Below are 9,062 nucleotides of genomic sequence, written 5' to 3' on the forward strand. Positions count from 1 at the left end.
GTGAGGGGTCTTCCCTGGGCTGTGGAAAGGGCAGGTGAGGGACCTTGAAGCTCAATTTTCATCAGCTTCACAATAATTTTTTTTTTCAGTACTGAGTATTGAACCCAGGGGCATTCCACCTCTGAGCTACACCCCCCAGTCCTATTTTTTATTCTTTATTTTAAAATAAGATCTCACTGCGTTGTGGAACTAAGTAGCTGAGGCTGGCCGTGAACCTGCGATCCTCCTGTCTCAGCCTCCCAAGCACAGAGATTACAAGCGTGCGCCACCACACCTGGCTAGCTTCATGGTAAATTCTGTGCAGTTATCTGATGGGAAACTGGTGCAAGGTTGAAGATGTGCCCGATTTATGTACTGAGATGACTTTAGGAGCTAGAGGGAAAATGGGCTGGAGGGGACAAGAATGCGAGGCTAGTGCAGGCAGCCCGGGGGGGCGCGGTGGCTCGCTCTGGAGGTGTCGGGAGCTGTGTGACCTGTGGAAATACATTCACCATTTCTGACCTTTGATTTTTTTTTTTCAAGTACATAATAGAAACATTGCCTCTAAATCATACAGTAGGCCCTCAACTGAGTGCCAAAGTTGAAATACCTGGTTTACTAGGTTGTTCTGAAAACAAGAACAATTTTCATAGTCACTGACACAGTGTTTATTCAATAAATGTTAACTTCTGCTCTGTCATAGAGAAAACAGGGCTGTATTCTTTCTTTCTCTTTCTTCTTTCTTTCTTTCTCTCCCTTTCTCTTTCTTTCTTTCTTCCTTTCCTTTCCTTTCCTTTCCACTGAAGATTGAACCCAGAGGCATTCTACCTCCAAACTACACCTCCATCTCTTTCTTTCTTTCTTTCTTTCTTTCTTTCTCTCTCTCTCTCTCTCTCTCTCTCTCTCTCTCTCTCTCTTCTTTCTTTCTTTTTTCTTTCTTTCCTTTCCACTGAGGATTGAACCCAGAGGAATTCTACCTCCAAACTACACCTCCATCCCTTTTTATTTTTTGTTTTGAAACAGGGTCTTGCTAGGTGGCTGAGTTTCGCTCCATGGCTCCATGGTCCTTGCACCTGCGATCCTCCTGTCTCAGCCTTCCAAGTACTGGGATTATAGGCATGGGCCACCAGCTCTGGCTGAAAGACAGGCAACAAAACAGAAAGGTGGTGCATGACTGTAATTCCGGCATTTGAGAGGCTGAGACTAGAAGATTACAGGTTTGAGACCAGCCTCAGCAGTCAAGCAAGACCCTCTGCAATTTAGCAAGGCTGTTTCAAAATAAAACATCAAATAGGGCCGGGGGTATAGCTCAGAGACAGATTGGGCTTAATTCCCAGTATTCTCCTGCCCTACCAAAAAAAAAAAAAAGTAGCGAAATGGAAAAGTGATATTTTAAATACTTAAGACTACTTTTGTCTGTGGAGGGTACTAGGCGTTGAACCCAGGCGCATTCCATCTCTGAGCTACACCCCCCAGCTTTATTTTATTTGAAAACAGGGTCTCACTAAGTTGCAGAGGGCCTCACCAAGTTGCTGAGGCTGACTGCAAACTTGCAATCCTCCTGTCTCAGCCTCCCAAGTGCTAGGATTACAGGCCACCATGCCTGATTTAAGACTTCGTTTAAAAATCTTGTCTATAATTTGCTAAATTTACCAGTACATTTATTCAGCATCTAAACCTGGCCAGTGAGATGAGGCTAACTCCAGGCAAGATACTATGGGCAGTTTTAATTTTACTCACTGTTTATTTCACAAAATGATCATCTTTTGCTTTTGTAATAAAAAAAGTAAACTATTTGATTGTTCAGGATTTGGAGGGCAATTTACCCTAGATTCTCCCATTCTGTATGATTATGAATTTCTAGAGAATATTATTATGTAAGGCTCTTAGGTACAGAATCAAAGATTTGGCTTCTTCCAGTGTTAGGTATAAAGGAACTTAGAGAAAAGAGTTTTCCTGCCAAGATGAAAGGAAGTGAAAACCCTCTGCAACTGTGAGACCTACTCCAACAATGTTAAGGAATGCTGTCGTGCGCAGTGACGACTCTTACACGATCTTCCTCAAGCAGTTTTATTACCCCAGGTTCTTGTACAGTTCCCGCAAATCTTCTTCCCGTAAATCTTCTCTTCTCTCTCTCTTTCCCCAGAAATCTTCCCCTTATATAGAGCCCAACAGCCAATCAGCAGACTGTTCACGTGCACAACTCATGGCAACAGCCAGTCCATTGGCTGTTGCCCTATGGCATGCGGTGTTCCCGTGTATCTCATGCTCTTGTCGTCACTTCCTGAAAGCTGTTTACCACCTAAGTGCTCTGGGGAAGATTTCCGCTCAGCGCCATCTTAGCTCTCGGACTTACTGGCTGATGGGCGGGGCCCGTCACAGTTCCCCCTTTTTTGTTTTTTCAGACAGGAGAGGACAGAGGACTCAACCCCTGTATGTTTGGAAGGGGCTTCTAGGCCCACCACCTTTTGCCAGGGACGGGACAAGAATCAGTGGCAACCCGTATGCAGTTGAGCATGCCCTCCTCGGGATGCACCCTCCCGGGGTCCCGAGTGCAGTCCTAGCTGGCATCCTGTCATTAAGACTTTCCCATCGCCGCAAGCCATATTTGAGGGGATTGTCCCAACTCCATGGCTGCAAATGCCTGAGCTATGAGCACTTGATCTGTAGCGCGCTGACGGATTAGTTTTCTAAGACAGTAGAGACATAAGATACACAGTAAGACCAGACAAAGACCAAGAGCACCCAGTCCAGCCCACTCTTTTAAATGACGAGCTGCTTGTTGGATCCAGGACATCAAGGTGCGGGCCATCACCGGGTCAACTTGAGTAGTATTGGTTTTGATGATCTCCAACCGCAACCGTCTTGTCAAATTGTCAAATTTCGATGACCGGTTATCTGTAGGATATGCAGAAAGCTCGCAAGAAAGATTAGCGGCAATAAACGCATTATCATTAATCATGACAAGGGGAGCTAAATCCGTGCAACTGCCATTTATCCCACAAAGAAGCCACAGATCAAATAGGTTAGAATGAAAGGCCATGGTCAGGCTCTAATAAGTAAAATTATAACCTGCAAAAGTAGAATTTGCTCCTGTGCCAATTTTAAGGGGAAAAGGTAAAAGGATTAAGCGGGGAAGAACTTGAGCAGAATGACTCAAAGGCAATAGAAAAGAAAAAGCAGTCAAAAGCCCCCATTGTGGATCACTTCCTATCCTTGGAATTCCACAGTATCATGGTCCCCAAAAGAATCAGTCGATGGCTCATCATCCTTTTGTTTCACCAGACGAGTCAGCCGCTCTGGAACCCAGACAGGATCGGCGCCGTTCTGTGGAAACACACAAACAGAGCCTCTGGCCCATGTGAGCACTGGGTCAGGTCCCCTCCATTGCCCTGTGAGGGCATCCTTCCAACGCACGAAACCCTGGCTCGTACCCGAGGGGGCAAAATGACGATCGGCAGCAGTCTTGCCATTGACATCTAATTGCAAAAAATTCAAAGTAAAAAGGGCTAAGGATAGGCGCTGCTTCGGTTTCATATTGGTTCCAATTCCCTCTTTTTGTTTTATCAAGCATTCTTTAAGAGTACGATGGGCGCGTTCCACAATACCCTGTCCCTGAGGGTTGTACGGAAGGCCATGCTTTAGAGTTATTCCCATCTGTGAACAAAAGGATGTGAATTTTTGGGAAGTATAAGCCGGGCCATTATCAGTTTTTATTTCTTTAGGCATATTCCATGCTGCCCAGGCCTCAAGGCAATGATTGACGACGTCATGTGCCTTTTCCCCGGCATGAGCAGATGCATGAATAATTCCAGAGACAGTATCTATGGAAACATGGATATATTTCAATTTTCCAAATTCAGATATGTGAGTTACATCCATTTGCCAGAGATGTAGAGGGAGCAAGCCTCGTGGGCAAATGCCCACATGTGAGGGGTGTAAAAAAGGGGCACAGGCATTACAGGTTTTTACAATTTCCCGAGCCTGATGTCGAGGGATTTTAAATCGCTGTTGTAATGTTTTAGAATTTACATGATATTGACGGTGAAATGCCTGTGCCTGTTGCATTTGAGTAAGAGAAAAAATCATATGTATCTTGGTGAGTTTATCTACTAGATCATTTCCATATGTAATAGGGCCAGGTAATCCAGTATGTGCCCTAACGTGCTGGATAAAGAATGGTGTCTTTCTTAAATGTATATAAATCTGGATTTGGCTAGCCATAGAATGAATAGGAGTATGTAAAGAGAGTTGACCCGCGCATTCAAGCGATCTAACCAGATTAACCACATATTGTGAATCTGATAATAAATTGAAAGGAGAAGAAACTCTCTTAAAAATTTCTAAAACAATATTTAATTCAACCAGTTGTGGAGAGGTATGTGAATATTGGATGATAACAGGATCGCTTCCCTCTATTAGGTAGGCCCCCACACCAGTTTTGGATCCATCAGTAAAAATGTTAATTGCATTAGCTACAGGTTTGTTTTTAGTGACCAATGGGAAAATGAGAGGATGTTCCAGAACAAAATGTAACAATGGATCTTTGGGAAGATGATTGTCTATTTCACCACTGAAAGAGCACATAAGTATAGCCCAATCATCAATAGTGGCTACCAGCGTTTGTACTTGCAGAGCAGTGTACGGTACCACCAGCTTATCGGGCGTTCTGCCAAAATGTTGGATGCACTGCTGAATGGCTTTAAGGGCAAGGCTTGCTACACTGGTGGGATAATATTCAACTACCTTTTGAGGGGAGACTTTGGGGTGAATCCAAAGAAGGGGTCCTTGTTGCCAAAGAACACTAGTAGGCTGTTTTTCAGTGGCCAGGATACAAGCCCATAATGGCTGTCCAGGGGTCACTCGACGGAGAGACGCTTTCGTAAGTGCTTGTTCTACTAATTGTAACGCATGGCGGGCCTCATCGGTAAGGACGCGAGGAGAATCTAATTGAGGATTGCCTACGAGCAGATTATATAAAGGTTTCAAGGCATGGTTAGGAATTTGTAAAAAGGGTCGAACCCAATTAATGTCTCCCAACAGTTTTTGGAAATCATTGAGGGTTTTTAATTGATCAGTGCGGATGATTAATTTTTGAGGCAGGACTGCATGGGGGAGAACAATGTTGCCAAGAAAGTGTATATTTTCTCCTCTTTGTACCTTTTCTGAGGCGATGAATAATTGATGAGTTTCCAAAATCTTTACAAGGTGACAATAAGCCTCCTCAAGTATGGAGGGATTTTTTGTGGTTAACAAAATGTCATCCATGTAATGAATACACCGAATTTCTGGAAATTTGGTTTTTACGGGCTCAAGAGCACTATTTACATATAATTGACAGAGGGTAGGGCTATTGGCCATTCCTTGTGGGAGGACCACCCATTCATATCTACTGTCAATTTCCTCTTGATTAATAGAGGGAACAGTAAAAGCAAAACGAGGAGTATCCGCAGGATTTAAAGGGATGGAGAAAAAACAATCTTTTATATCTATGCTGATAAGTGGCCACTCCTTCGGAATAGCAGAGAGGAGTGGAAGCCCTCGTTGGACTGGCCCCATAATCTGCATTTGGCTATTTATGGCTCGGAGGTCGTGTAATAACCTCCATTTTCCAGATTTTTTCTTTATCACAAAAATCGGGGTATTCCAAGGAGAGGTGGATGGCCGGATATGGCCTAACTGTAATTGCTCTTGTACTAATTTCCTTGTTACTTCAAGCTTTTCACGGGAGAGAGGCCACTGAGGAACCCATACTGGATCTCCCGTCTTCCAGGTAATGGGAATTGCCTCCTCAGTGGCTACTGCACAAAACCCAGTTCCTCGCGACCACTCTTTTCTTTAGTAGGAATTGGGCTTTTACGTCCCTGGAGGTGTTTTCCCAGCCCGTAGGAAGGGTGGTAGCCCTGGCGAAGGAGAATATTATGGGCTTGGGGGAAATAAGATGTATTTTGTAAGGAATATCCCATGTCCACTAATAAATCTCTTCCCCAGAGGGAAACTGGCAGCTCCAGCACATAGGGTTCAAACTGCCCCTTATGTCCCTCCTGATCTTTCCAATGTAAAGCCCTAGCACTGAGGTCAGGGGTTTTAGCATAACCCAAACCTCTAAGTTCTCCGGTAGCCTTTTGAGTGGGCCATGAAGATGACCAATCTTTACAGGCGATGACACTTTTATCTGCCCCAGTATCTAAAAGTCCTAGGATTTGCTTGCCTTCCACGTCCAAGGTTATCAAGGGACGAGTTCCCATATCAAAGGCAAGAGATATTAACTCATTTCCTGAAGAACCGAACCCACCAATACCGCGTCGTCCCTCTGCTGAAGGAAACATACCATGTAGACTGGGAAGCAAAAGTAACTGTGCCACTCTATCCCCAGGGGAAATGGCAACGATACCCCGGGGCGCTGAAACCATCACTTTGATAATACCGGTATAATCCTCATCTATAACCCCCGGATGGACTACAAGTCCTTTCATGGTAGAGGAAGACCTTCCAAAAAGTAAGCCAACAGAATTAGGTGGCAGAGGACCTTGAAAATCTGTTTCAATAATTTGAACCCCCATTTGTGGCGTTAATACCAGCCTGGAGGTGGCACAGAGGTCCAATCCTGCCGAACCTGGAGTGGCTCGCCGGACTGTTCCGGAGGCTGTAAATTGGGCCACTGAGGTGGCTGTGTCTCCATGGCCCCATACACCTGAGGGTTCCCATATTTTTGTGGGCCCTGGGAACGAGGGCCCGCCCTCCCGTTTTTTGTCTGAGTATTTGATGATTGCTTTCCAGTATAGGGCAAGGGGTTGCCATCGATATCTTTAACCGAACGGCACTCAAAAGTAGGATGCCTTCCTTTTCTACATCGACGACAATACTCAGGAGGAGAAGGATAAGATTGGGACGCCCTACACTTAGGACAATCTCGTTTTAAGTGTCCTGTCGCTCCACAGGAAAAACAATTGCCATTTTTGGTACTATTCTTACTTTGTTGTCCGGAGGCCTGTATAATGGCTGCAGCAAGTCCTGAATTGGTTAAGGGTCCTCCGAGTTCCCTGCACACCTTCATCCACACCTCTAGGCCTTTATGTTTGTAAGGAGTGATGGCCTGTCTGCATTCTTTAGTGCATTGCTCATAGACCAATTGTTTAATGAGCGGCATGGCCGCGTCAGAATCCCCAAAAATTCTTCCCGCAGCCTCTACTAGACGGGCAACGAAGTCTGAAAAGGGTTCAGTCAATCCTTGAGTAATCTTTGTAAGGTTACCAGATACCTCTCCTTTGTTAGGGAGGGCCTTCCAGGCCTGGGTAGCGAGTCTGTTGATTTGTTCATACACCTGTTGTGGATACCCAAGCTGTTGATTAGCAAATCGTCCTTGGCCCATCAGCATGTCTATATCCCAGGCTGAATTTCCTGCTGCTCGATTACGTGCAGCTTGTTCAGTGGCATATTCTATATAATAAGCTTTCCAATCCAAATATTGGCCAGGATTTAAGGTGGCCCTAACCAAATTTTGCCAGTCTCCTGGGGTCATGGCATAGCGATGTAAACTCTCTATTATTGCTATAGTGAAAGCAGCTGACGACCCATATGTGCGAACTGACTCTGCGAGATGCTTAACTATTTTAAAGTCCAAAGGCTCATGATAACGATTTCCCCCCTCCTGCAGCTGGAAAACTGGGAAAGCTTGATTTGCTAAAAAAATTCCCGCATCTCTCCACATCTGACTACTAAAAGAGACACCTTCTCCTGCTCTGGGCGCAGAAGGGTTATACGGAGGAGGCGAAATTTCCTCTTTAATCAGTTCAAAAGCTTTCACTTGTTTACAAATGGCCTCTAATTCCTCCTCAGATTCATCCTCCCCCTCTGACTCTGAATCCTCCTCACTGGCCACTTTAGAGGAAGTTGAACGTTCCTCTTTTACACCGTCTAAAGCTGCCTGGCCCTCCTGCACAAATTTTCTAAAGCGCCTTTCTTCCAAACAGGCACGAATCAGCCGACAAAGCGGCCGAGTCCCTCCTGTGACAATACCTTGTTCTTCGGCGCGTTCTACGTCTCTTCCCAATTTATCCCAGCTTGCTAAAGAAAGATTCCCTGATACTGTAAACCATGGCGCTACCCTATCTATTTGTTCGAGAAAATCTTGTATTGTCTTGTCCCTAAGCTTTAGGCCTCTACTTTTCAACAAAGCTTTCAATGCTTTATGCAATGGGTGAGATGGACTATTTCCCATCTTGTCGAATCAGGACCAGCCCGATTCTCTAACTTACTTACACTAAAAAATATCCTCCTTAATGGAGCCCCCTTTGATCGGGGAAAATACAGCGCTGTTCCTCGCTTTTCCGCGAGCCTCGCTTATCCGCGAGCCTTATTTACTAAATATCCTCCTTAATGGAGCCCCCTTTGATCGGGGAAAATAACCCTCCGTAAACGGAGCCTCCTCCTCCCTTTTCGGAGTCAAGGAGTACTTACCAGCCGGCTGCCCTGGACTGCCGAGGTTCTGATCAAAGCGAAGGTCCCCGTACGGGCCAACCACTTGTCGCGCGCAGTGACGACTCTTACACGATCTTCCTCAAGCAGTTTTATTACCCCAGGTTCTTGTACAGTTCCCGCAAATCTTCTTCCCGTAAATCTTCTCTTCTCTCTCTCTTTCCCCAGAAATCTTCCCCTTATATAGAGCCCAACAGCCAATCAGCAGACTGTTCACGTGCACAACTCATGGCAACAGCCAGTCCATTGGCTGTTGCCCTATGGCATGCGGTGTTCCCGTGTATCTCATGCTCTTGTCGTCACTTCCTGAAAGCTGTTTACCACCTAAGTGCTCTGGGGAAGATTTCCGCTCAGCGCCATCTTAGCTCTCGGACTTACTGGCTGATGGGCGGGGCCCGTCACAGAATGCTCTTGGAATTATGCAGATAATCAACCCATTTCTCGTTTTATTGGACTCTTCTAGGAAAAAACAGGGGAACACAGACTTTTTTCTTTTTCTTTTTTGCAGTACTGGAGATTGAACCCAGGGGCGTTCTACTTCCGAGCTACACTCCCAGCCCTATTTTTTATTCTTTATTTTTTGAAAAAGGGTCTCACTGAGTTGC

Source organism: Muscardinus avellanarius, assembly GCF_963383645.1.
Source record: "Muscardinus avellanarius genome assembly, chromosome: 3".
Taxonomy (NCBI): domain Eukaryota; kingdom Metazoa; phylum Chordata; class Mammalia; order Rodentia; family Gliridae; genus Muscardinus; species Muscardinus avellanarius.